A 26,146-nucleotide genomic window follows, 5' to 3' on the forward strand; every position below is an offset into this window, starting at 1 on the left:
AGAAAGGCTAGATTTATTTTTCCTGCTAATTACAGTATACTTTGTAGGTTTTTTAAGGAGCTGTGAGAAAAAGATGTGTCTGAAAATGAAAGGATGTATGGATTGAGTTGTGGGACAGGAAAGGGAAGTACATGGACTTATGCACTTCCAGTTTCTGACAGATGTGCCACTAATATTCTGACTTGACACCTGCATGCTCTCAGGGCCCAAATATTATTGTCATTCTTCATAAGCTGGTATTGTGCATTAACTAAGTTTTTCTGGGTTCTGATTTTAAGGTGAGTATCCTGAGTTACGGAGGCCTTTGATCATCTTCTTAAATACATACTAATAAAATAATGAGAACTAAAGGCTCAAAGGGAAGGCAGATGAGAAAGAACGAGACCTTTTGGGGTCTTCAATTCCCTTCCTGTTAAGAGTTCCTTAATAAGGTTTGCTCTTCCTTCCTAACATCAATAAAAGTGGTTTTTCCAGAAAATATGTGAAGAGCTGTAATTAGTAATTTAGCTATGTTTTCTTTTTGGCTGTGTTTTAATTCATATAATATATGTTTAATCGAGGAAGGCTTGGAGAGGTCGAAGTGGCCAATGTGGAGGCTGCATCTTGCCCTCCAGATCTGCTTCCCTTGCAGATCTCTGGAGAGAAGGAGGGGGTGGCAGGGGAGCTGCATGAGGGAAGTCTGTCCCAACAAACCAGCATCCTTACCACGCACAATTAGAAACGGGAATTCCTTTTCGAGAAGAGCCAGTCTCCCTTGTGCAGGACTTGGGAGCACTGCTCCCCTGCCACCTCCTCTTGCTCTCCAGAGATCTGTCAAGGCAGAAGTTGGACTTGGAGGAAATGGCTTCCTGCAAACTTTCTCCTCTGTGCTTCCACACATAGCAGCGTCGTCCCCCACCTCCTGCTTTGCCAGGAGGAGGCACCAGTCAGGGAAACACCAACAATGTCTGGGATTGGGAGAAGAAGTCTCCTTTGGAATGCTATGCACACACACACCATTCCAAGCTTGGAGAATTTTGTCCACATCTGAGCTAGCAAACTGCCAATCATTCCTAGGCTTGGGGAGAAGGCCCTCTCCTGCCTCTGTGGATAAAAGTCCCCAAATTTGGAATGAGGTGTGTGCATGCGTGCGCATGCACTTGGTTGTTAGCAGTTTGGGGAGGCAAGGAGTTGTGGGACATCGAGTTGTCTCCACATCAAGTTAGCTGATGCGACTTGTTCCATTCTGACCCAGCTGTCTCGAGTCAGCTGTGTTCAGTGAGTGGCGTTGAGCAGGCCATGCCCACCTGCTAGGCGACTGGTGGTACTTGAATATTGCCATATCCTAAAAGTGGTACAGGTTGAAAAGCCCTGATCTAGTCCAACCCCCTGCAGAAGCAGGAGACCCTACACCATTTCAGACAAATGGATGTCCTCCAGTGATGGAGCACCCACAATATATTGCTACTTCCAGGTGTATATAAATTTTATACACCAGAATCTTATTCAGATTTTGACTCCTTATATTCAATAAATACTTTCAGATATGGCTTTATAAAAAGAGTAGTAACATATACACAGCTTGTAATTGCAATTGATACATATCATTATATTAGAGCAGGATTTTAGTAGCTAAATTTCCCATGTTTTCCCTAGCTAATATAGTTTTTGAATATCAAAAAGTTATTCAACACACAACAGCAATCTAATTTCAATTGTGGACACTTTTCTAATGCTGACTATATTTTTCTTCAAATTCTCTGTAATTATTGTCCTTATAGCTTAACCAAATCAGTTTCTCAATAATTTATTATGTGCAATAATTCAACATTTAAATGCTGAGGGTATTGTGAATATAATTTCTTATCTATTCATCCCTGAATTCCTTTTGCAACTCTCTAGAAATGCAATAGAAACTTGTAGAGAGCAAACTAAGAAAAAAACCAATATCATATTTCTTGGGAATAAAGTAGCCCAGTGAAAATTAAATTTGCAGTATCTCCATTCATCAGTCAATGGTCAACTATATTAGATGGATGGGCTGCTTATCTGACACAGTATAAAGAAGCTTCCTTTATTCCTATGCTGTATTAAAATAAATAAAAATGCCATCCAGTTTCTTATCTTATTTTATTTTTTATTTATTTTTTTGCTTCTTTTTTATCTTTCCACATCAGATTACTGAAACAATATACCATATGGCCAGTTTTTCAAGGATTCTGTTTCATTCTTCCATTGCCCACTCTAAATTCAGCTTGTGCAAACCAAACTGCATTCATTAGATTTGATTTCAAAAGAAAACCATCTGGCACAATGGAAAATATTGTTGGAATATATTCAGTTTTAATATATAAGAACATTCTTTTGGAGCATATATATTAAATAGATCATGTATTCCAAGGATCAATTCCAGGACATAGGCATTAATGGTACATTGATGACAAAAGAAAAGATGATTTGTACATTGTGACATCAGAATGCAAACCACACTTTTGTAGTTGGATATTAATAGCAATATGTAAGTCATGAGGCTTGTGCCATGATGACACAGCTCAGGTTTCAGTCTCCTCTGTGAATGACTATGCACCAGGGGCTAATTAACTGAGCTCATTCTTACCTGTGAGGTGGAAAAAACAGGAGGTGGTTCCATATTTCAGAATGGATATTTCTAAAGATCAGTCTGACATAACTATGTAGCCTCTACTCTATATTATCAGCAAAGTATGATCAGATCTTTTTATTTAGATTAAATGAACAAGAGATTATTATTTTGATGAGAGAAAACTTTTTGTTATATATCAGTCCTTTCAAACCTCTGCATTCAAATATACTTGACTTCAGATCCCTGAATGGCAAATATTCATAGGGGTTTATTGCAGCTGAAATCAATATTATTTAACGGTGGAAATGTTCTTTGCATTCTTCTCTCATTTAAAGAAAAATGTATCAAATGAATTACACACAGATAAATGTAGGGGATCATATGCTAATTTCCTTAACACTTGTAACCATTTGAACAGAGTAAAATATACTATACATATACATAGTAGATATAAATATAAACACAGACATTCATACACTATATATAAATAAACATCCTATGATATTATTCAGTGTCAACATATATTTAACAATTCTTTTTTCACAACAGTTCAATAGCAGTTATTCCAGTTGACAAAATAAAATTATACCTATAGCTATTGATAAATCTTTCAGATTTTAAAGAAGTGTAACGATTCCTTCCTGCTTATAAAGGGGTTTCTGTCATATATATGTATATATATGAAATATCTATTGTTGTATATTTATGTACATTTCAAAAGTTGCAAAAAAACAGATCAAAATCAATCTATATATATTATCAAATATTTCAGTTATATTTTCAGAGGAAATCTTTTCAAATAAGGCACATATATTTAAGGTAGACTTTACCTTTGATTATTAGTTTTAAGCCCAGCTTAAACATCAATAATTAAATGCATCCTTGCATCTAACATAATGGATTTTTCATTGGCGAAAGAGATTAATTTTTTTTATACCAACCATATGGTTGCCTATCCCTTTCTGAATGCAATTTAAGAAAGCTCTACCAACACTGAAGCTGTGTAAAGAATCACCTGCATTTATATCTATATGTCAAAGCTGTAACATTGGCTTTTTCTGTGCTAGTCCATATTTTTGAAATATTCTGTTGAAGAAATAAATGTTGGTACTTTCTTTTTGGATTTTAAGACCTAAATATTTTTTTATTTTAGTTAGCGCTGAACTATTTGAAGTATTGAAACTGTTTTATCTGAATCTACCATTTAATATTGTTTTAATTAATGATTGTTAAATGCAATTTTAGATGTTAATGTGATTCTTTTAGAATTTAGTTAGAACAATTAACCAGTGGAACAACCTGCCCCCAGAAGCGGTGAATGCTCCAAAACTGGAAGTTTTTAAGAAGAGACTGGACAGCCATTTGTCTGAAATGGTATAGGGTTTCCTGCCTGAGCAGGGGATTGGATTAGATGACCTCTAAGGTCCCTTCCAACTTTTATTATTATTATTATTATTATTATTATTATTATTATTATTATTATTATTATTATTATTATCATCATCATCATCACCATCATCATCATCATCATCATCTCCTCTACACTGTAGTCATTGGAAAAATTCTTCTTGACGTCATATTTCTCTATAATGCTACTTAGTATCAAATTTAATTTGCTTTTCTGAAGAAAAAAGACAATGTAGAGAAAATGTTACATTAGAGAAAAAATTAAAACTGTTTATTTTATGCAGTATATAATAAAGTATAATGCAATGGCTACATCTGTTTCTGCAGTTATACCCCTATGGATACATTTCCAAAAAATCTACACAGTAGATAATGAAAAATCCCTGAAGAAATTTTATTTTATCATGAGCCATGATTCATTTTAATTGGACTGTTTAATAAGCCAACAAATGGGCCTCTTTAACAAACACAGCTCTGAATCCTAAGCAATGATTTACAAGTCACGGTTACTGTGTTTGCATACCAAGCTAAGGTAAAAGCAAACAATCGTATAATGATTTACCAGAATATACAAATCTAGAGATTGTAAATACGCTTTCCCTCAAGCATGTTACCTTCTCTGTATTATTTCTTATAACTCCTAAACAAAAGATATTAATCCAAAAAAAGAAGCAAGCAAACACACAACTCTATATCTGTCTGCTATCTTTATTTGTCCTTTTGAATTCTTTTTTCTTTCCTTATTGGTGTAATTAGAGGGGGAAGGGGAAAAATGCAACCCCTGATCATTATAAAAACAGTCTGATGATCTTGAATTTAAAAATGTAAAGATTCTAAAATCAAAAAATGAATAGCAAAGTTCCTCTGTCTCTCCCATGCTATAAAGACTGAAGCTGGCAAAATAGGAACCACAATGACAAAATTACAACCCAGAGTTTGCCGTCTGATTTGTATTAAACAAGGGCACAAAATATTTAACTGCCTTTGTAATAGGAAATTTGAGCACAGGTATATCTATTAGCTTTCAGCCAGTCTTTATGAGATTTTTGAGTCATATTTTTCATAACCTTTTGAACATTTTTTGGTCATTTATTTGGACAATTTGCACATTTATTCTAAGGATTTTGTTCTCCAGTCTTTCAATGCCTCTGTGGCCACAACCTCTATATTTGAATAGTCTCTATTAGGGATATTTGGGCTATTATATTTTCTCAGATGGAATTCAGATAGATTCAGGTAAATGTAATTTATTCTATTTGGGGGGAAATCATATGGCATCTGTAATGTTTTTAACAACAAGCTTTGAGTTTCACCAAAGAAAAAAAATCAGCCTTTTTTCCATCTTACTGAAGGGAATTATCTTTCAAGGTCTGAGCTGACCACAAACATTTGGAATACAAACATCTCAGATACAAGGCCAGGAGGCACACAATTATTTTCTAATTTTCATTTTTGAATTTTTTTAATCTTAGCAGCCCATAAATTATTTAAAATCTTCATTCTTTCTGTGTTCTTATAGGTAGGTCACCATGACAACATCACCCTTCACTTCCTTATCTTAAATACTGAACTCTGTAACAAATTTTACTTTCAACTGTTGGGTTATTTGATGTGACAGTGTTACATCATGATCCCTACACAAAGTTCAGCATTTAGCCGCAGTCTAATTGGATGAAGTCCTCTCAAAACTGCAGAAGCATTCTTTAAGCCTGGCTTTTAAGGCTTAGGCAAGTGAATTGACTAACAGAGAAGGTACAAAGTATTTGACTTCTAAAAGACCATCCAAACTAACCAAATCTCAATTGTTCACCATTATTTTTTTATATACCTCAGCAAGTAAGTATTCTTGAGCATCCAGAAAATATCAAGCTCCCATTTTAAGATTTTATAGGTGGCAAGAATGTTGAACCACCTAGGTACAGAAAAGTTCAAACAATAGAAAGTTTGATCTTGGAAATAATTTTATGTTTAAAAAACAATGCAAAAAACAGCATACCAGGAGGATGGTGTTGTAATTCCAAAAGTATAAGATAAATAAAAATAGAGGTCTCTCCTTTAGATCATCAACTACCTAAATGTATACCAGAAACAAGTTTAATTTTCAGTGCCAAAACAGTAAAAAGGTAAAATAATTCCCCTTGAGTTGTGTTGTATTCCCATGAAAGGTCCCCGTGGCTTTTGGACAACAATTTGGAAATGGTTTATCACTTTTGTGAAATTTTTAAAATATCCCAATCTAGTTTACAGTCCTGGAATTTGCCAGTGGTTTTCTGTCCATGTAATAGTTAATATTAATTTTTTTTTTACAATTGTTAAAGGTTGGCTATATGCTGCCACCTGCTGTTAGCAAAAGCACAAGGCAACTCCACAACCAACCATGGTTTTTCATGACTATTATCAAGGATTCAGTTAGTTCAGTTAAATGAAAGATGAACAAAGGAAACATTGCTTCCAGACAACAAATCATTTACAGACTTATCGTATTTATTTCAATATAATTTTTATATGATTTATTAATGTAATGCATGTATTAACTATAAATTCTAATGCATTAAATTTTAAAATTTAAAGTATCTATTCCTGTTTCCATCATGAAATATAGCAAATTCTCAAAAATAGCCCAGTTATTATACTGTGTAGACTCTTCCTTAGACAAAATTATTTTTATTATATGTGCTGAATAAATGTGACTATTTTGACCTAACAAAAACAATTTATCAAAAATCTATAAAATCAAGTTAAAGAAAATAAAATTCAGCAATAAATCAATATTCTCAAATCTTAAAGAGGGCAATTCTCAGATTTACAATTTTTAAAGTTAAGGAAACAAAATAATTTCATGAATATATTACCGTATTTTCCGGCGAATAAGACGACTTTTTAAACCATGAAAATCTTCTTAAACGTTGGGGGTCGTCTTATACGCCCAGACGTCTTATACGCCGGAAAATATGATATATCAAAGCAAGCTCCCCCATATCCTGCGCCCCATGCGCCTCACACCTTGGCACGGGGATTGGCTGTCCGGATGAGAGTTTAAGAGGCCCATGCAGCCAAATAGCCCTAGAAAAGTGTCCCTCCGAGAAACAGCCGGGAGGAAGGGGCGAGGTTGGAGCTTTGGTGGATCAATGGCGGGAGAGGAGCACTGGCGGAGAGCCAGCCGAGTAAGAATGCCCGTGTTGGGTCAGCGGTGGGGGCTTCCCGAGAAGAAGTGCCCCCGCCCCCCTTGCTGCCAAAGTGCTGCTCAGCGCTCGCAGAAGGCCAGCGATTTCGCAGAAGCATCTGCCCCCTGGGCGGGGATCCTGCCCCTCTCAGTCTAGGGTGGTGGAGGGAGGCGGTGCGAGCGGGGTTTTTCCTCCCCTGGGGAAACCCCCCGCCACCAGCCTCTGCTCGGGTGGCCGGCAGGAACAGCTGGTGGGAGCTGGCGCCTGCGCAGAGGGTGCTGCTTCCTTGGGGTTGATCACATCCGGTGCCATCATGCTGAGCTCCAGAAGCCCCGGGACCCCGGCAGAGGGACTCTCATCTTATATGCCCAGTCGTCTTATACGCCGGAAAATACAGTAATTTAGGTGCTAGTTAGAGCTACCACGTGTAGGCAGTAAAACCTATTAAATTTTACAATTACTAGGTTCAGGTTTTCTGCATCTATTTGCTCCCATCCATTAGTCATCCAGACTTCTGCAGTCACAATGTTAACCCTATGTTAAAATAAAATAATGTAAGTTTAACATAAATTTATTTCGATGATTTATGAACTACATTCGCAATTTTTGTCTGATTGGGTAGTACTTCAATGTGATTAAATTATTTTTTCTTAATTCTAATCCCAGAAATGGGATGAGATGAAGCGCAAATGGTTTTGAGATTTGTTTCACAAAAGATTTCTTAGTATGAGAAAATGGAGTACAGCCCATAATGTCAGTTTCAAAAATCATATCTTCAGCTCAAAGAATATCTTTATTGTGTACCACCCACTTCCCACCATTCCTAATCTGTCTTAATTGCTCCATGTCTGGTAAAATTAAGTTTGGAATTCAATCAGACAAAAAACCTAGCAAGATAAAGGATTTATTTATAAAATAATGCAAGTTTGTCTTTCCTGGCATTGAACCTATATTATATGAATGCAGATATACATAACTGGAAAAACAATTGTTTGAACCAAATATAATATATAGAACATATTTTGCATTCTAAACCAGTGGTGGAGAACCTATGTCACGGGTGCCAGAGGCGGCACTCAGAGCCTTCTCTGTGGGCGCGTGCGCCATCGCCCCAGTCCTAGGCCTTCAACTGGGTTTTATAAAACCTTTTCGCTTTAGGCATCCGCCATGTGCAAAAAAAAAAAGTTCAATCAGTCAACTTCACTTCTCACGGGGAAAAAAAAAGATCTTGCAAAGTTGGAATTGATTGATTGAACTTTTTAGTCCCACCCAGTCTGCCATTACCATGCAGCCACGCCCACCCAATGGGCCATGCCCACCCAATGGGCCATGCCCACCCAATGGGCCACGTCCACCTGGCACTCGACGATGCATAAGTGGGTTTTGGGTTGCAGTTTGGGCACTCAGTCTCTAAAAGGTTCGCCATCACTGTTCTAAACTGTCACTTTTAAAAAAGGATCCTTAAGGCATATATGCTGATGAATAACCACAGATAATTAAATAATGGAATGAGTTTTCTGTAGTAGTTAAGGCGTCGAGCTAAAAACTAGTGTGGAGATTGTCAGTTCTAGTCCAGCCTTAGGCACAAAGCCAGATGGGTGACCATGGGCCAGTCATTCTCTCTCATCCTTAGAAGAAGGCAATAGCAAACCACTTCTGACATACCAAAGAAACTGCAGAGACTTATTCAGGCAATTGCTGCAAATAAACAGTGATTCAACAGCACTGTAAACAAAAGTGTTTATCTAACAACATAAGAATTGTGCTGGTTCTCTTACACAATACAGTATGCATACTTTTATAAAAAGACATAGTATATCATGTTGCAATGACCAGGTTCAAAATTTCATTAAATCATAGTTTGTTTAACTATGGTTTCATGAAAAAACTACCCCTAACATATTCATACATTATGCTAAATCACCCACAATGGCTGAATTCACATAGTAAGCCAAGCAACTGATCCATCTGTCTTTGCATTTTGTCAACACTACCTGGCAACACTTCCATGTTTTTACTTGCCAGGAATTTAACCAGAGACCTGTATGCAAATTATGTGCTCTACTGGTGAATTACAGCTATTTGGAGTTTCTCTTATTATTGCCTCTTTTTCTAATCTAAACTAAAAAGATCCAAACATAACCTTTCTTTTTGGAATTCACACTTTGTTTTTCTTTGTATCCCATCTATATTCTATGGACAATTTAGGCAATTCACATATCATAAAAGTACACTAATACAGAAAAAAACCCAAGAGAAAATCATTAAAATTGATGCACAAAAATATGAAAATGATACTAAATATTTTATTCATTTAAACAAGAAAATCTTATGAAAGTGAGTTGCTCCAGATCTCTAATTAATAATTTTGTATTTTTCACTACGTGTTTCAGTTCTTTTTGAGATGCAATAACCAGAATAATACAGAATGCCAGTATGATTGCATCATAAATGCAAAACAGCATTAGCAGCTTTTTTTTTTTACATAGACCAGAATTTGTCTTTTTCATACTCAACATACTCAATTGATGTTTTTATAGAAATTGAACAATCCTCAAAAGTTTTCACTCATTCAATTTCTGCTAGGTCTATAATAATAATGGTTTCCACTAATTTTTCTGGAGCAGTATTATCTTATATTCTTTTTCCAACAATGATATTAACTACTTGAGAGACAAACAAATACAAGTGCTTCCAAAAGCATTAGTTTCAGAAGATAATCTTTTACACCAAAAAAATTACAAAAAATTCAATTCCACTAAAAATACAGTTCTGAAGAAGGGGATCTCATTCTAGTTCCAAGATACACCCAAAAATCAAGGCAGAAAGAGAAGTATAAAAGAATATGTACGGTCTGTCAACCAGCATTATCCACTGCAATTAAGAAATGTTATGGGTTACTATATAAGCTCTGTTCTGAAGAAAAATATATAAATGGGGATAAGTTCAGTAGCTTTACTATGTCACATAATGTCAAAATAATCTTACCTAGTATAAATCCAATGAAATCTGGTTTTTCCCTCTTATCAGTTTATTTCTATTTATTTGATCTGACAAGAAAAGTTGTTCTTGACATCGGAGGTAGACAGACAACAGACTAAGAATCTAGTTTTGGATTTATTACTGACAATGTTATTTTTTAGAATATTTCTTTTTGGCTGCTACTTGCATTATCTTCTTGTGGATTAATATGAATCATTAATATTGTTTATTATTGGCAATTAAATATTTTAATTGTATATCTTGATATTTCAGTGAATGTTACATATTGTGTACTTGATTACATCATGCATTTGTTCTTAAATTATCTTGAAATGTTTACATTACATAAATGTCTCTTAGGGTGTTGTACGTTGTTTTGAGTATAGACAGAAATTGATTATGAGACCTCAAAAGCTGTTTGAGGTTCTTTGAAAATTTTAAAAGGTATTAATAATGCATACTGCTTTCTGTACTTATTTCTGGTCGACCTTATCACTTACATCATTGCTATATACTTAAAGCAAAAGTTTTTCTCTAAACTATTTTAATATTTTTGAAAGGTATATAAAAGCATAAGTAACATTATACGAATCATACTTAGTTAATTGGTTCTTGATTTAGAAACTGATTTCAACAAATATTTGTTAGATTGCACTTAAAATTACAACAATTTAACATTTTAAATCACAATCAAAAAATGTAATTTTTCTTTTTAAAAAAGAAGTAGCTTACAATATTGGCTTATCAATTGGTAATGAACAATCACCAACGTTCTTCATATCGACACAGATTCAAGCAATTGTGTAATACTCTGTCTCAATTTTTAGCATTATTTCTATGTATCTATAACATTCACTTCATAATATCTCAGATAATAATGTTGCTGTATTCCATAAATTTTATTAATGGAAGGTAAGAAGTGAAGAGGGGAGCTATGGGCTTCCCTATGGTGCCAACCTGTCTGTGGATTTTATTCCCTTAGAGGAGTTCACTTAACTTTGTGTCTGCTATCTTTCATTGGCCTTTTAATTTTAAAAAAGTATTTTGTATTGTTAATTTTTAACTTCATTTTTATACTGTTTAAAATATTTTTATTATTTTTGTGTTTATTTCATTTTTCTATTTTTAACTTTAATCATGCTGTTGGAATGAGTATTATGGCACAAAATAGATTATTCTATACATATTGCTTTAACAAGGAAAAAATCAAAGTTTTCATCAGTTTCTGTCCAGTAACCAAACATGTTACTTTTGCCTGAAATGAATCTGAAAATAAAAGCAATGATTTCTGCAATACATTGTTGTTATTACCAGTAGCATTTATACAAAACTTGTTATTACTATATATATTATAATCATCATTTCTTAACCTTGTCAGCTTTCAGAACTATGATCTTAAATTCTCAGAATTTTTTGCTGGCTGGGGAATTCTGGGAGTTGAAGTCTACACATCTGAATGTCTCCAAGGTTGAGAAACACTAATATAGATAATTTAAAAAGTTAAAACTAAGAAGTCAAGGGAAAGATATTTGATTTAGTGAAACTTCTGTCAACTTGGATGCAAATAATTTTTGGCAATTCCCCTACCAACTTGTCCTCCTTCAGGTCATTCTTTGACATAATTCAAAGAAGGTCCTAACCTTTTGGAGCAAATTTCAAGGCACTACAGGATGTAAACCTCTCTTTTCTTCTGATAAAAGCCGTCACTAGATAAAGTATCATACTATCAGCAAAAGGGTATCATTTTGGATATCATCCAAGGCTTTCAAATTGCATGAAATGGAAAATGATGTCATTCTTGGATGAGATTTTTTTCATCCATTAATTATTTAACAAAAACATTACAAGATGCCATTAGTGTAACTGACATATACAGAAGCATTCAGAGTTATGACCATACCTGATTAACATAATAACTATGACAATCCACAAAAGAAAGCAATTAGTAATGCTATGCAGAATTGTTATTGATTCAGTATGGTGTAATGTTATTAGAAGTAGCATTTAAAATCCTCAGATAAAACATACAAAAATAGATTATCATCAGATTAATTTATAATTCATATTCTTTTTTCATCTTCCAATACAATAAGAATCTTTTCTTTCTTAGCTTTGAATGTGGCAATTCCTTTTTCACTTTAATATGTATAATCCCCCCCCCCTCAATTCCAGGAGCATGTGTTAAAGATTAGATATTAAGGAGAAATGCAGCTGATTGAGATAAGTGTAGATTTCTGGCTATCGTGTAATATAGATATTTATCAAAGCTCACTTTGACTATACTACTCAACAAGCTATTCTATCCATTCTATCTGCAAGATAAGAACAAATAAATACAAATTACTTTGTAGAAATACATGCATTCTAATGTTTTTTTAAGATTACGCACAAGCTGACATAAGCACCTTGAAATTGATAGACAAATTCTAACTACTGCCCAAAGTTTTTTCAACTCTCTTATATAGGTTCTTTCCTATCCAACAGAACATCAAAGTTGTCACAATCCTACATCGTCATATGTAACAAATGAAATGGTGAGAAGTGTTCAAGGCACTAATAATGACATTTTTAATTTGTAAGTATAAGCTCCCTTAAATCGATAATTTCAAGTATGTTAAATAAAATTAATACAATACACAGTGATAATCCAATTATACTTACAGTGTAGCTGGAATCAAAACCCAGATACCTGCCTTATTCTTCGTATTAAAATATAATCTTACAGTCTTCTTAAGTACCCATATTTATCTGCAACAAAAAAGGTAATACAAAAAGAAATATAATTTTTCTAAACAATTATTCTCTATGGCTTAACAAAAACAAAAGTTAAACTGAAAAAGAATTAAATATACTTTTTTTAAAAAGATACTCTCCATCTTGATGATTTTCTAAATTTTTGCATATCTTTATTATTTGCATTAGTAGATTTTTGTGTGAATATTTCTGATATATAAAGGAGAATAAGTGAATAAATAATATCAAAGTTTTATGCTTATTTTATTAGTTTCATCATCCAATATGTCATGTGCCAATATGAAAAAATAATCACGTTCTTGGATTTAGTAGCTGGGTCTACAATTTTTAGCTTCAGTAACTATAACCAATGGATTCCTGTATGGTAATTGGTAATCAACTACTAAACTTGCTGAATAAGAATTATGGTCATTCTTCCCTGACAAACTGATTTAATTGTAACATCTGGACACTTTTTCATATATTTTTTATACCATTCATTTTAGATCTTGCTATAATATTTCTAAGGGATTTTGATCTAGATTTTGAGTTGAATTCCAAATTATTGTTATTTGTTCTTCTTTATCAGTTTCTTGGGATTTTTGGGATCATGGCTGTGGAACCTACTTGAGGGCATGTTATTCAGGTGCCGTGACAACAAAGCTTCCCAAATTAAGGCACTCTTACTTTCATGTTTGATAGCATGAGGTTGTTACTATAGAACACAGAGTAATTAATACCAAACAATATCAGTAAATAATACCAAACAATATCAGTAAAGCCTGAAAAGATTCACTTTTGGCTCATGTGTTTACAGAACATTTTTCCAGAAATATGGAAAATCATCCTGACCAACTTTGAGACAAGACCATTGTTCTAAAAACAATGACTTTTGCATTGTTACTATCTTAAGAATATAATTTTTACCCAGCATTTTTCTGATGGTAGAGTCATTCTGTCTTTAGCCAAGGCAAAATGTTTTTATGGTGTTTAGGTTCTTTGTTTTTACTTTGACAATTTTATATTGCAATCTTGAAGTGACTGACAAAATAGCCACTTTGGGAAGATTTACTATTGTTATACATTTTCCCATTTTAAGATAATGTCTCTGGTTGTGGAGTGGTAGAGACCCACAATTTTATAAATAGTTTAACAATCTAAATTTAGTAATTAAATCTAACAAGAATCAATTACTTTTCTACAGAATCTTTGGAAGTTCCTTTTAAGTGAGACATGAATCTGGTGATAACTTTATTGTGTTGAGAGGAACTAACATTCATTTCATGTATAGAGGGAAGGCTACACCCAAAGTGTTAGCCCTGTGAGGTAGTCCAGACAGGAAGGTCTCAGATGAACTAATTCTACTTTATTGAAGGCTACCTTAATAGAATCATGGAAGTCTGACCACTATATTTCTCCCTTGTCATATATACCGCCCAAGAAACTAGGAGAGTCCCTTCTGAGATATTTGCCATGCCCACATTCCTGCTGCATACTAAGTTACCTCTTATCTGACTGTTCCCCTGGATGCAGTTCTTCTCCCTGTCTCTCAAGGTCTTTCCTGAACACCACTACCACTGGTCCTATTTATCTTATTAACTAAACTGAACTGGGGAATTACTTCACACTGGTAAATCTGCTGGATAATTTTGTTTATGAAGTAAAAGAAATATGTATGAACACTGCTCATTCGGACTCCTTTTATGTATACTACAACACACATGAAACTTTGAAAACATGCAGCTGGAAACATGCAAAAACTCTTCTTTAATACAATTACATAGAGTATTGATGAAATTTTGCTTATGACAAAAGATATTTGTTCTGAAGTAAATACATATAAACAAATTTTAGTCTAATTATATATAAAGATATACAATAAAATGCATTTGATTTTTTTAATACACAATAATAAATGTTAAACAAGTGAAAACTACTACAATCTTTAAAGGTACTTTTGTGCACCAACTTATTGCTTTTAATGGAATCAAAAAATAACATTATTCATTCATGAAATGGTAAGAACTATTGATGTTAAGTGTGATCAATTACTCCTTTTATCATTTTAATAGCTACATTGAGTTATTGAGTAAAAAATTAATAGAAATGTAGGGCTACAGCACTATAGATGTTAACTTTGCCAAAGTCTGCAATATTACAAATCTAATACTTTTTCAAAGCCAACCAACACAATAATTTAGACAAATTAACAAGTGCAGACCCTGACCGAAATGATATCAACGTTGCACTTTATATGCATTTATTTTTACATTGGCTATAAATGCGTTGTAACATTCAGCATCACTTGCTTCCAAATATGACCGAAATCAGTCTGTTCCAGTCTAGACAGAACACTTTAAGATTACCCTATTTAGGAAAATGCATTAAAATAGTATTAGAAATGGCTGATGAAGTCATTTCCTTTTCACTATTTAAATATAGATTAAACTATTTATAAAGGCACATAAGTATAAAGTACGTCCAAAAATAAGTTAACTGGCACACATATGGCAGTCTTTTCTCAGACTTTGCTTCAAACCAAGAGAGGGCAGCATTGGTCACCCACAAACATCCAATCGGTCCTCCTTTGAATACCGAAGAAAACAAACAAACCACCTTGACTGGAATGCTATAATTAAATAGCAGTTTTCAAAGCACCTACCCCTACCCTCCCAGATAAGAAAAAAGGAATGGAAAGTAGCAGCCCTTACTGAAGAAAGCGAAACGGGCTTTTGTTATTCTGGGTCTCCTGGATGGGGCAGAAAAAGCAAAGGCAAGCAGGGAAAGCAGGAGAACACAGGCGACACGTGGGGCAATTCAGTCAGTGAAGAGTTGGGACAGAGAAGAGGCGCGCTATCACCGAATAGGGCACGGCAGGTGGTGCTACTGAAAAGCCAAGTCGAAGAGGAAAGCGGCGGCTTTTAAACTCCACCCGGGAGCGACGCGCAAGGAAAACGGAGGGCACCTGCTTGATGCCCACGGGCTACTCTGCCCCATTCCGGTTGGACATCGGGGAACTTTCCCCAGAGCTCCCAAGGAGGCCCTGCGAGCGGAGGAAGGGAGAAGCGGAGGACCGCCGGCAGCCTCCCCCTCCTCGGTCCCCGCTTCCTAGGCGCGGTTCTCACCCCCCCATCCTCCCTCACCCTTGGAAAGAGCCGCGCACTCGACTGGAGTTTCGTCGTGTGAACGCCGCCAAGAGCGGGCGAATCCCTGCCCAGCGGCTTCCCTTCACTCACCCTCATCCCGTAGCTGTTGGCGGCGGCGGCGGCGGTGGGGATGATGGAGGAGGAGGAGGCAACAGCCGGCTCGTCTTCCTTCCCTCCCTTCTGTCAAGTGGCGCCCGATCCCCACCCTCCTGACGTCGCGTTGACAGGATCCGCCCATCATACACAGAGCCGGGCACCGACTCCCTCCTCTCACCTGGGTCTTTCTGCCCCTTTCGTAATGAGGGCGCGGGAAGGCGAGCGGGCGGGCGCGGGAAACGGAGAAAGCGGCGCGTCTTTGCTTGGCCCAGGATAACCTCGGTTTAAGATCGCGTCCGCACGCGCGCGCCCCTTTGCTCTGCCTCTTTGTCTTCGACTTCGCGCTCCTGCCTGCTTGCCCGGCCGCCCGGCCGCTTCAAAGTTGAAATGAAAGAACAAAGAAGGCTGTGCCATTCCTCCTAGGGAATGCGGTTTATTGCACTTGCGCCATCGCTGCACGTGGCGCTTTACACCGGAACATATTCAGCAGCCCCGATCCGACGACCAGCTTGTCGGCGAAAATGCGATTCGACAATGCCCAGCGGGAGGTGAGGTGGGGGTGGAGAATAGGACCAGTTCCTATATTTTTCTTTCACTTTGTCTTTAAAGTGCTGATGGTAGCATTCTAATCCCTTGCACGAAATCCCATAATCCCAGAAATCCCGTGAAGTGGATAAATTAATCTGCCCAATTTATTTTTTCAGATTATGCCAGAAAGTAAATTAAATAGAACCAATGAAACATCGGGCACTTCTCAAGCTGGCTATCATACTTCCTGAATTTGAGGACAGATAATTTAAGTTTTAAAATGCCACCATAGGTTATTCTCTGGTTGATTTTCAAATAATTATATTGGGATTCCTGACTTTTAAAACTTTAACCTCTTTATTCTTGTTAACACAAAAGAAAGTCTATGAGTCAAAGACAAAGTCTCAGGAGAAGGCATCAAAATACCTTCTTTTTCGTTTTAAATACAAAGAAGAATGTAAAAGTTGACACTATGACCAGCACTGTTGTTACTGGAATGCGCTGTATTTTGTTTGTTTATTTCCTATTTCCTTTTGCTCTGTTTGCCTTAGTGCTACCTGAGCTCAGCCAGGCTATAAAGTTCTATGGATTTCAAAGAATACAGAATAGACGAGGCCACAAAGCTACAAAGAATGGAACTTCCTACAGAAAGGAACTCTATTACCTTCCATAACAGCTCACGTTGCTTATACTCTGTGGCCTATAACAGTTAGTTGGATGGTTGCCTAACAACCTGAAGGAAGTAGCAAATAGGGAAGTGTGCTCTTTCAATCGTGCTTGCATTTTCCCACTAGAAACTAAGCTGTCAGAGTGCATTTACCAACCACATGTTTCTATCTGGGCATTTTCCAACCCAACAGAATGGTGAAGATAAATTATGTAAAAGGACTCAAGATTTGCCTGTGTCCCTCAATCTGTACTACTCCAAAAACTGAACAGAACATGACCAAGTTTGGTGTGTGGAAAGAAACCAAGAAAAGATAGATCAGGGATAAAAAAAAAAAATGGGGTTGGCCAGGCTAGAAGCTGTCTAAAAAAACCTCCAAATTTGCCAATGCATCTTTCTGGAAAACGGACTTAGCAGCAGCTTGCAATACTGATGATCTGCTAATCCCCTCTCCCTCCCTCCCTTCCAGTCTTTCTCCTGGTCACATGACCCACAGCAGCATATATTGTATGCACTCTGCCCTGTGATTTCCAAGTGTGCATATACACAGACATAGATGCAGCATATGAGAAAGGCAGAAGCCCCCAGAAGCATATAAAGAGACAACATGTATGCACCAACTCTGTGTAGTTCCTAGAGAGAAAGTTTGTGCACCTCTCCTCCCAACCCCCAGCCCCAACACATGACTTTGTTATCTAGACACTAGAGGCAATATAAAGACCTCTTTGGCTTGCTGGTAAAAGGAGGCAAAGAGAATTTAGGCACATACATTCTGCATACTTTTTTAATCTTGTTTAAAATACAACATGCAATATAAGATGCAAGCCAAGACAACTGTAACTTACATTTGTAACAAGAACATCAGGAAAAAAAATACATTACTAAGCAAGTGGAAAGAAAGGGTGTTTATACAGTGTTTTTTAACAAACACAAAAATTGACAAAACCAATACTATCGGGTATATCATGTCACAGGTTGGACAGACTCACTTCTTCATTCCTTAGCACAAGTAAATTTAAATTTAGATCTATCAGTACATTTTAAGGTGATAAATGCTGTTAAATAATTGAATACTTATCAGCCTCTGATGATGTTAAGATTATAAAAACCAGAGAAGAATTGTCTTACATTTAATAAGTGTAGTATTATCATATACACAGTAATAATAATAATGATGATGATAAAGTTGGAAGGGACCTTGGAGGTCATCTAGTCCAACCCCCTGCTCAGGAAGGAAATCCTATACCATTTTGGACAAATGGCTGTCCAGTTTCTTCTTAAAAACTTCCAGTGTTGGAGCATTCACCGCTTCTGAAGGCAGGTTGTTCCACTGGTTAATTGTTCTAACTGTCAGGAAGCTTCTCCTTAGTTCTAGGTTGCTTCTGTCTTTGGTTAGTTTCCACCCATTGCTTCTTGTCCTGCCTTTAGCTGCTTTGGAAAATAGCTTGACTCCCTCTTCTTTGTGGCAGCCCCTGAGATATTGGAACACAGCTATCATGTCCCCCCTTGTTCTTCTCTTTGCTAAACTAGACAAACCCAATTCCAGCAACCGTTCCTTATATGTTTTAGCCTCCAGTCCCCTAATCATCTTTGTTGCTCTTCTCTGTACTCTTTCTAGAGGCTCAGCATCTTTTTTACATCGTGGTAATCAAAACTGGATGCAGTATTCCAAGTGCGGCCTTGCCAAAGCATTGTAAAGTGGTATTAATACTTCACGTGATCTTGATTCTATCCCTCTGTTAATACAGCCTAGCACTGTGTTGGCTTTTTTGGCAGCTGCAGCACACTGCTAGCTCATATTTAAATGACTGTCCACTAGGACTCCAAGATCCCTCCCACAGTTACTACTACTAATACTACTAGTATTAGAATGGATGTTGGGGAAGAGGAATGGCTTGGTAAAACCGGAGGGTATCAGGGGCCTAAGCATATGAATTCAAACACATTGCTTAATGGAATACTTAGAATACTTCTTTAAGCAAATGGAAATGAAGACAACCTAAAAGAGTCTTAAGTTGAAAAATAAGACGTTCCTCTTAAAACTACAGGTGGAGGAATAATGCTTATTTTGAATTTGTCTGCCACATGATACACTAAGTATAAAAAAAACTCTCTAGGACAGGGCTTTTCAACCTGTGGCACATGTACCACCAGTGGTACTTTGGCATGTGGTAAGTGGTACATGACCCTCCTAGACAAGTGTAGCGGGGGAGGGGAATGAGCTGAAGCGACCCAAGCCTGAAGGAGAAGCAGCTGGAGCTGCAGTATTGTCGGGGCTTGGCAGAAGCCCCAGGAGCGCCGACAGGGCTCCAGATGATTGGTGCTTCTGGAAGCAGCGCGTAGCTGGAAGTGAACTGAAGATAAAAGTGGGGGAGGAGAGGATATAAAAGGAGGTGGTTTTGGCAGGAAAGGGAACAGAGAAGAAACTGTGGAAGGAGAGCTCAACAGGCATGGAGAAAAAAGAGATAGGGAAGCTGTTGCTGGAAGAAAGGTCCCCTGGTTTCTTTTCTCCAGCTAGGAGAATGCAATCAGTGCTGATGAAATGAAAAGCCAGGAGACGAGCATGTTGGAAAGGAGGTTGGTTTATTTAGTTCTGGGTCAGCTGGCAGTGGGTTACCATAAGGATTTTTATACAGTTTTTACAGCATTTTGTAATTCAGAGGCTTGGTTTGTGTGCTTTGGTTATTGGAATATTTTAGTCTGTATCACAAAGGCTAGCAATGAGTCCAAAATGTTGGCTTCCATAGATTTAATCCCTTTAAACAAATGTAATTAGTTTTACCCCCTTATCTTGAGTCTGTCTATGGTTTTTAGCAAGTTTTCTTTGTAGGTAAACTGGCTTAATTTAATTGCCAGAGACTTTCAGCCTCCAGTTGCTACATTGTGACACACCTGAGGTAGTTTGAAGAAAAAAAACCACTGAGTGTGGTACTTCTTTATTCTGGGAAGCTTTTGTGAGCCTTTCTTGCTTTTCGCTTGATTCCTGTATCTTTAGGGGTACAGTGAAGGGACTGGGGGGGTGCATTCTTACTACACTGTGGAAGGAGAGCTCAGAAGGCTGGGAAGAAGAAGAAAAAAGGAAGAGAGGAAGAATGGCCGACCAGCCAGTTGGTAGTGATGCATAGAGATAAATTCATCATACATTTGTCAGTGCAAAGGGAAAGTGATTCAGCAAAGAAACTGCCACCGAAGAAATTAAAATCGGTATTTTTTCCTTTTTTTCTACAGTTTGTAACATTTTATTAGATTATAGAATAGCAAATAGTAGGACACAGTGGGGAGGAAAAAGGGGGGAAAAGCGAGGAGAAGGGAAAAAGAAAAGGCATTGACTTCCGACTTCCTCTGTTGCAGTAGAAGGAAGTATTAACATTGAACCTCAACGTTTTACTTTTCCATCATATTATAAACTAGCCATTTCTATAACAACAAATGAATCTAATCAGTAAAACCCAAAATCCCCCCCCCTTTTTTTAGCTATTAAGTTTTTGACACCTTGCTAAGCACTGGTGGTATTCAAATATTGTCATGTCCTAAAAGTAGTACAATCTGTGAAAAGATTGAAAAGCTCTGCTCTAGGACATCAGGACAAGGCTGGTACTACATCTGGCAGGGTTTCTGCAGGTTTCTCGTAGATCTTTATATGTGTTAGAGCAGTGGTTCTCAACCTTTCTAATGCCGTGACCCCATAAAACAGTTTCCCATGTTTTGGTGACCCCCAAGTGGGTGTGGCCACCAATAAGAGGGAGTAGGACAGCTAGGGAAAAGGCAAAAAAGTGGCGGACTGCGTTGTTTGGCGACCCCCATGAAATGGTCGTTTGACCCCAAATGGGGTCCCGACCCACAGGTTGAGAACCACTGTGTTAGAGCTAATAACACATGATCATCAGAGGGTAGCATTCTTTTTCTGCTATCCTTGGATTATCCATTTTTTTGCAGCTTAGATCATAAGCAAGCCTCACAGGTAAAGGGTAAAAGATGAGGGATTATAGGGAATGGCTAGTAGCCTGGTGTTCTGCATAAGAAATTATTAATGCCATTGGACATATAGTGAAACATTGTTCAGCAAAGGGGAAAAAAGTTTAGAACATTAGACAGGCTTTGCACTATACGGCAAATAAAAATCTGTATTTAAAAATACCATTTAATTAAGCAGAGGCACACTCAGGGATGAGTTAAAAGGTTAAAAACAAACACAGGCTGTTAAGAATATTGATTTCTGGGATTTTCTTTCCAGAACATTATGAAATATTGAAGAATGCCATGTGCTTGATCGTTACAGATTTTCAGAATGTGGTGATTTGCTCAACCCACATGCACAAGATTGTGCTAGCATGCACAGGCAACTTTTTGCATGATGAAGTATATCACATATAACAAAGAAATAGTCGGTTAAATAATTGTTTTTCCTTTCTTTACATGTTTATCCATTATTGCTTTATTTATTATGCAATGGATCAACAATAAATCTGTGTTAACTGTAAGAAAATTGAACTAGTTTTTGCATTTAGTTGAAAATGAATCTTTTTATTGTGGTTTACGATTTCTAGCCAGAAAAATATAGTCTCCTGAGATTTCTGGAATTCAGCGATTGCAAGTTATTTTGGCAGTGTTACCTGTAAGATTGTTTAGAGAAGGTACAGATTTACTCCTAATTTTCCTGCTAATAACAGCTGTATTGTGCAGTCCTTATTCTTATAGTTGTGGAAAAGATTCTCCTCCTCCGTCCTCCAAATCCAAATGAGCTTAAATGGAAGGGTAGAATTATTAATAGTGTGCAGAATTCTCTTTGCCACTGGTAGCTGAGCAGGCACTGGACTGAATCCAGACTTGTAAATCTGGGGTGGTTATTTAAAAGTAAACTCAGAGAGTTTATTATTAAGTTGCCAAATGTTCATCTCTGCATTGTTTTGGTTCATTGCAATTTGTGACATTATCTAAGTGATTTGAAGTATACACATATGTGATATTTTGTCAGAGGCTATATCTACAAGCTGCCTAGACAACTCCAGAAGCTGTTTTATAGGGTCTAGTTGACTTACTTCTTCACAATTGCCTCATGCTACTAATACATCAAAGGCATTCCAGGGCTTATCTGCCTTTGCTAATATGAAGCTGAAACATCCTACCACGTGCATAATGGTTTCTGAGTTTAGAAGAAATATTGGCTTAAGGCTTAGGATACAGAAGGATCTTAACAGACTTGAACATTGGGCACTATCTAACAGAATGAATTTCAGTGGTGAAAAAAGTAAGGTTCTACATTAAGGCAAGAAAAATCAAAATGCACAGGTATAGTATAGGTGGAATTCTAGTGGACAATCGCTTAAATATGAGCCAGCAGTGTGCTGCAGCTGCCAAAAAAGCTGACACAATTCTAGGCTGCCTTAACAAAGGGATAGAATCAAGATCACACGAAGTGTTAATATCACTTTACAATGCCTTGGTAAGACCATATTTGGAATACTGCATCCACTTTTGGTCACCGCGATGTAAAAAAGATGTTGAGAATCTAGAAAGAGTACAGAGAAGAGCAACAAAGATGATTAGAGGATTGCAGGCTAAAACATATAAGGAACAATTGCTGGAATTGGGTATGTCTAGTTTAATGAGCAGAAGGATGAGGAGTGACGTGATAACAGTGTTCCAATATCTCAGGGGTTGCCACAAGGAAGAGGGAGTCAAGCTATTCTCCAAAGCACCTGAAGGCAGGACAAGAAGCAATGGATGGAAACTAATCAAGGACAGAAGCAACCTAGTACTAAGGAGAAATTTCCTGACAGAACAATTAATCAATGGGACAACCTGTCTCCAGAAGTTGTGGGTGCTCCAGTACTGGAAGTTTTTAAGAAGAGATTGGACAACCATTTGTCTGAAATGGTATAGGGTTTCCTGTCTGAGCAGGGGGTTGGACTAGAAGACCTCCAAGATCCCTTCCAACTCTGTTATTCTGTTATTTTGTTATTGCCCAGATATTCTGGTAGAGATTTACAGAAATCTGGTGAGAAATCTGGCTCTTTTGGGTTTTCTGTTTCTGCTCCGGGTTTGGATTTCTCAGATACAGAAAAAGATGGCATGTGTAGTTCAATGCTCCTTATAGAGGTAAGTTCTCCATGCCATAAATGTGTTCCTGTTAGGGATTAATTTAATGAACTGGTTCCTTTTGATTCATAGTGGAGAGGAAACAATCAGGTCTGATCTATTTCTCCAGCTTGGCTAAAGTGTGGTTTCAGTTTTTCTGTTTATTTCCCTGCTTTTGCGTACTATTAAACAAATATTAAACAAAATTTGTGTGATTTCTGCTTGGAAAATTTACATGAGTTAGAAAAACCCTATTTCAATAGTGCAGATAGTTTGTCACCATCTTGGCCCTTCCCCAAGCATTTAGTTTAAATTTGGCTCGTATTTCTTCTGCCATATTGACGATGATTGTGAATCATTTTCATATTCTAGAAAATATTACATTCCATTTGGCATTCTTCACACAACGCTCTTAATATTCTATGGAATTTACAGAAATCATATTTGTATCCAATCAGCCCTTACTCTTTAAATATTTATAGACATATTTTTCTAAACTGACTAAAGTTTTATTTTGAAAAATGTTGATTAATCCCTTAAACAAAAAATACTACATTCTTAAGAATCAGTTTGTGAAAAGCACCTTGTGATTTATGACTTTCTGGCCTGTATTGTTGGATTTAACTCCAACAGCACACAGACCAGCTTGCATCACAGCAGGTATAACAGACAAATGTTCTGCATTTCTGCAGTGCTCTTGTGAATACCAAAGGAGCCATTGTTGAAGAGGAAATACTCCTTCCCCAAAACTCATTTCTTTATATGTTGTAACAAAATAGAAATATCTGCTATAGTAGAGTCAGAAGCTCTGACATGAATGCTCTTATTAATTCCTCTGTGCGATCTCTTGCTTATTGAACCTTCACAAATAACATTTCTTATCCTTCGGTTCCTCCATTGTTTTCCCATCATTCCATTCTTTGCCTGTTAATCACAGCACAATAGAAGCAGCTACTACATGACTCAAGGATCAATGTTTCATTCAATGTTCAACCTCTACATGCTTAGCAGGCTCCAAAGAAGAGTATAAAACATGAGAGCTAGAGAAAAGTGGGCATAAATAACAAATGGAAATTAAAAAGCAAATAGCTATCTTCAGAAGAAAAAATGGATTTGGTTTCGTTGTCATTTGGAATAAGATAAAAATCGGAATAAGATAAAAATAACAATAATGTTACTTAAAAAATACTAAAAAGGACATTGATTTTGAAGGGGAAAATGATATGCACTGACATTAGTTTATCATATAATCCTGCTAATCAGGGGTTCTCAATCTTGGCAACTTTAAGACTTGTGGACTTCAACTTCCAGAATTCCTCAGCCAGCAAAGCTGGCTGAGGAATTCTGGGAGTTGAAGTCCACAAGTCTTAAAGTTGCCAAGGTTGAGAACCCTTGTGCTAAATGAAAATGTAGTTCTCTTCAATTCTTACCACCAAGTAAATTTCCCTCCATAGGTAAAATTATGATTCTTAATCTCTGTCCCCTGAACAAACATGATAACCCATCCCATTCATTTCCCAAGTAGATTATTGTACTTTTCTTGCTTCTAGTTATTTCCCTGTGGTCTCTTTATATAGTATTCTGCTGCAAAAATCATTAATGGTTCCAATGCCTCTGATCATGTGATGGTCACCCTTAAATCTTTCTACTGCCTTCTTATCCATTCCCAGAACCAATGAAGGACCTTTGCCCCGTCCTTCATTGTCATCTGCGGTGTAGTTCTCCTTTATCTTTTTACCCATTAATCCAGATGCACTCCTGTCTAATAGTATGCGGGAACATGCTCTTTTCCTCATTTTCTGACTGTCATTGCTTTCTTTCTCTCTCTCTTCCTCATTCTCTCCTTCTTCCAGTTCCTCATCATGCAGAGGCTTTCCAGGAAGAAATGATTTGCCTTTGACAGAAATTAGAACTGAGATGGCTTTAGAAAGAAAGCTAGGGGTTTAGTTAATCAATGTCCATCTTTGTAAGCCAAAGCAGACATGCACAGACATGTAAATTCAGAAGATAATTATAAGCCACTCTGCAAGCAAAATTAGAGAGACTCAACATCTGCACTTCAGAAAAAAATGCATTAAAGCTTTCATTAGCTCCTGCTGCTACTGCTCTGTGCAAAAATTTCTGTTTGGCAGCTTTTTTTTGAGTGAACAGGAGGAAGAAGATGTATTTGTATTCTTTTGAAATATATACTGTATTTAACAGAACCTGAGCTGTGAATGAATATCTTAAAAGCAACATTTTAGACTAAATATTTCACTGAAATGTTTTAATAGATACAATATTATGAATAGAAGATAGTTAGCCTTTCTCTTATACTCATTACTAGATATCTTTTCATTATTTGTATGGATCCCTATGGTCTAAAAGTATTTTCTACTACTTTTTACAACAGGATTATATAATAGAATACAATTTAAGCAAGAAGGCTAAGTAGTTCTGACCAAATTATTATTTAAATGATAGCCCTAAGATATATAATTATTATTAATTTCTTAACATCATTAACGATCAAGAAACATTAATAGATTTTAGTTCATCCTTTTTCCAGATATGTTGAGCCTCCAAGTTTCATAATTCCTAATGACCGTGTTGGTTGGAAAGTTCCAAAAACTGTAATCATACCTTATCTGGAGAGTAAATGTTGGGAGAGAAGAACCTAATTCAATATATTTCAAGGAGAAAAGCAAAAGAGAAGAGGGAAAATCATGGAAAAATATAATTAAAATGTGTCATGGGGTACAAACACTGAATAAAAGGAGGATTT

At 36.6% G+C, this 26,146-nt stretch overlaps 1 protein-coding gene across 2 annotated transcripts in view; it reads right to left on the reverse strand.

Annotated features, from left to right (window-relative positions):
- FRY (FRY microtubule binding protein) overlaps positions 1–17,021 on the reverse strand; it is a 195,884-nt gene extending 178,863 nt beyond the window's left edge. Inside the window, exons 1-2 of one of the 2 annotated variants that reach the window (XM_039323584.1) lie at positions 16,288–17,021; positions 12,796–12,882 (exon numbers count right to left, since the gene is read on the reverse strand). The gene's annotated coding sequence lies outside the window, so the exon portion shown is untranslated. Of the gene's footprint in view, positions 1–12,795; positions 12,883–16,103 lie in introns of both variants that reach the window. The other variant, XM_039323583.1, reaches the window with a different exon arrangement.
- Between the last annotated feature and the right edge of the window lie 9,125 nt (positions 17,022–26,146).

This window comes from Crotalus tigris, unplaced genomic scaffold, assembly GCF_016545835.1.
Source record: "Crotalus tigris isolate CLP2741 ecotype Arizona unplaced genomic scaffold, ASM1654583v1 scf7180000024280.1573445, whole genome shotgun sequence".
Classification (NCBI taxonomy): domain Eukaryota; kingdom Metazoa; phylum Chordata; class Lepidosauria; order Squamata; family Viperidae; genus Crotalus; species Crotalus tigris.